The sequence below is a fragment of the Megascapheus bottae genome, chromosome 1 (assembly GCF_031878675.1).
Source record: "Megascapheus bottae isolate mThoBot1 chromosome 1, mThoBot2.hap1, whole genome shotgun sequence".
Lineage (NCBI taxonomy): Eukaryota > Metazoa > Chordata > Mammalia > Rodentia > Geomyidae > Megascapheus > Megascapheus bottae.
In genome coordinates this window covers 19367932-19371287 of record NC_143509.1, presented here as the reverse complement: position 1 = coordinate 19371287, position 3356 = coordinate 19367932, and the positions used below count along the sequence as shown (strand labels likewise).

The 3356-nt window shown below is 46.6% G+C and overlaps 1 pseudogene; it reads right to left on the bottom strand.

Moving 5' to 3' along the window:
* Positions 1–2488: 2488 nt before the first annotated feature.
* Positions 2489–2863, bottom strand: LOC150068476 (NF-kappa-B inhibitor-interacting Ras-like protein 2 pseudogene; annotated as a pseudogene).
* Positions 2864–3356: the final 493 nt, after the last annotated feature.

The window sequence follows — 3356 nt, the reverse complement described above, 5'->3', positions numbered from 1 at the left end:
AAAGCTTCTTGTATCTGGATAGGCCTGCCATTCTGGATATTTGGGAAATTCTCTGAGATGATTCCCTGAAGTATATTTCCAATACCATTGACCTCTTTCTCCACGCCCTCCTCAATAACAATTAGCCTTAAATTAGGCTTCCTAATTGTATCTTGGACCTCTTGAAGCACTCTCTCATTTTTCCTAGATTTGGATTGACTCATTTTCTGTTCTTTCTCTATAATAACTAAATTATCTTCAGCCCCGGAGATTCTCTCCTCTGCATTGTCTAACCTGCTATCAAAGATATCTACTTTATTTTTCATCTCCCTTGCTTCTAATTGCTCATTTTTGATGCCTTGCATCTCTTCTTTTAGATCATGTATGGATTTCTTTAGCTCCTTGATTTCCATTTGAGTGGTTAGCTCAGTAGCTTTATTTTCTTTGAACATTTGCTGGAGTTCGGTCACCTTTTTATTTGTGGATTCTATGAATTCATCCATGTTTCTTTGAAAAACCTTTATTATGGCCTCCTTTGTGGCTTCTTCTTTTTCACTTATCACCTTGTTTATGGTTTCCTCTTGTTCAGCTATGGCTTCTTCCCTTATCTCTTTCTTTATATTTTCACATTTTTCATTAATGATGTTTATCAATTGCATTTGTACAGCACTTGGAAGACTCTCCTTTAGGTTTGCCAATGACTGTTCCATTGGCTGTTTACATTGGGTGAGGGGGTGGGGGATGTTGTTTCTTGATTTGACATTTTTCTTGAGTTTCTTGTTCTGCCCATTTGAAAATGGGAGCAAGATTAATACTAAACACGATTATAATTTTTCAGATATAACCAACCTAGACCTCTGTAGCTGGCAGACACTAGATGTTCACAAGTTTTGATTGGTGTTATCACTCTTTCTTTTTGTGCAGTTACAGACCAGTCTAATACATCCACTGATAAGCGATTTATACCCAAAACAATAAGCCTCTTAATCCAATCTCTATTGTCTTTAAGTCCCTCTGAGCCTAGAGAATAATTAAACACCTAGATATACAGTATTGCTCAACAGCCATCAAGTGTAGATCCGTGCAGTATTAAGGTTTGAAAGACGAACAGAGGTCCAGAGATAGAAAAATAGAATGAGAGAGGTCAGGGGAGGTACAAGAGGATTAACGTAGGAGTGTAAGAATATTGTAGTAATGAAGAAAAGGTATAGCGTAAGGATAACTGACCTAAGTTGGTAAGTAGATAGCGTATTTGAGTACAAAGTTTGGAAAGTATTAAAATAAAACTTATGTGTTGCTACACGACTAGCTCTTAGCCCAACCAGTGGCCTCACAGTGGACCATGGGATGGATCTGGGAGCTTCAGTCTGAGCGCGTTGGGCAGATGTTTTCCTTTGCTGCTTCCAGGGGCGGGCCCCAAGCCAAGGGACTGGGGATTGAGAGTTTGCAGGGGCTCTCAGCAGGACCAGCAGGAGACCCCTCTGTTCCCAGGGGCGGTGCCCAGATGAGGATGTGGGCTCCAAGGGCAGAGCCGTGCCTTTCTGAGTCTCAGAAGGCGAGCTTGGCTGCTGGTCGGCCCTTCAGATCCCTGCTTTGTCAGAGAGTCTGTCACTGTGGGGGGGCCCCTCAGTGCTGTCTTGCTCAGGATTCCCAGCTGGAGGATGCCCAGCTCAAGAATTGAGGGGGGACAGGTGCTGGTTCCTATTTTCCCGCACACCCTACCTGCTGTTGTAAGGCCAGGTCCCAGCGCCCTCCACTCTCCAGATCCAGTGGCCTGGGAGAGGAGTCTTAGGGCCCGCCTGCTTGTCAGTCTCCATTCAGAGGGCTGGGAGTTAAGCCCGTTGTGCGGGTGGGAGTTGGGACAGCTCTGCCTCCCTTGGTGAGGTCCTGGGTTTTAGGTAGCCGCCTGTCAATCTCCAGTCAATGGCCTGAGGGAGGGGGCTGTTGAGGGAAGGGACAGGAGTCTTAATTCCTTGCCCCCCTGCTCCTGCCAGTCTTTCCTGGGCGGGATGAAGGGGTCTGAGTTAAGTTCTATTGCTTGGCATCCGCTCTTCTTTCCTGATGGGTTTTGGGACGTGTTGTATGACTGACGCCTCTGCGTTCCATCTGCGGGTGTTCCACGGTGGTGGGGAGTCTTCTACTCTCCTCGGGTCTCTGCCGCCGCCTGTGTTCAGCGTCTGGGTTCCTCTGCTTGCTGTTCTGGTTCCGCGTCTGGGTTCCATTGCTTCCGCTGCTCCCTGGCCAGTTCTATGCTGGTTTCTGCAGTGGTCGGGCTGCCCTCAGCCAGCTGCTGCTTTTCGTGGCTTGGAGCAGGAGGAGAGAGGTGGGGGAGGAGTCCTCGCGTTCTGAATTCTTTGAGAAAGTTGGATGTGAGCTTTATCTGGATTTCTTTTCCGGTTTGAATCCTTCTCTGTTGCTTTTTAAATTTGTTGTTGTTTATTTCTTAAGATAATTGGCTCGTGGGACTCCCTGGTTCTCTCTTTTTGTGAGAGAGAGCTAGGCAGCGTCCCTATTGTCTCGGCGCCATCTTCTGTCTCCCGGTAACCTCCTTCTTATCCTTGGATTTGTCAGTCTCTTCTTGAGCAGCTAGCTCCACACGCTGGAAAGACTCTCGGCTGTCTGCGCTGTAGACCAGGACATAGCCGTCGGCGCAGGAGAAGCAGTGCCGGGGCAACTCAGCCCCATCTCACAGTCCCCGCGTGTCATAGAAACGCACGTGTTCCCATACTCCTCAGTCTGTCTCGATGGAACTCATATAGATATTCTCCTGAGTCTCAATCATCTCAGAACCTACTACATGGTTTCAATAAAGAAGCTCCTCCGGGATTGATGTTTTTCCCACAGTTGCTTGGCTACACACAACCACCTTGCAGCTCTTCCCCATGCTTAGCCTCCAACCTAAAGAGGCCCAGGGGCAAAGGCTGGTCCTGGCAATGGATGGGCACCGCCTTCCATCTCCGTACATCCGGGTTCCCCCGTGTTCTCGCAGGCACTTGAGGAGGTGTAACCCCGACCTTAAGGGGTTCCCTTTTCCTCCAGCTGCAAGCAGGCTCCCTACAGCAAAGGTTTTTAATCCATGGAATCCTAGCTTAACCAAGAGGGAAAAAAAAGTAGAAAAGAAAAGCAAAATAAATAAATAAATTAAATTAAACAAAGAAAAACAGGTCACAGGACTTTAGAATCTTTGGTTACTTGTTGATAACTTTTATTTTCGCAGTGGAGACCATTATATCTTCAATGAGGAGCTCACCTATCCAGAGTCAAGAATTACATTTAATTGGAAATCATTTCCTCTGAAATTATTTCTAACCTTAGGTCAACAGCTTCATATACTCTTCTTGCTGGAGGCTGCATCTGAGTTTCCTGATTAGATTACA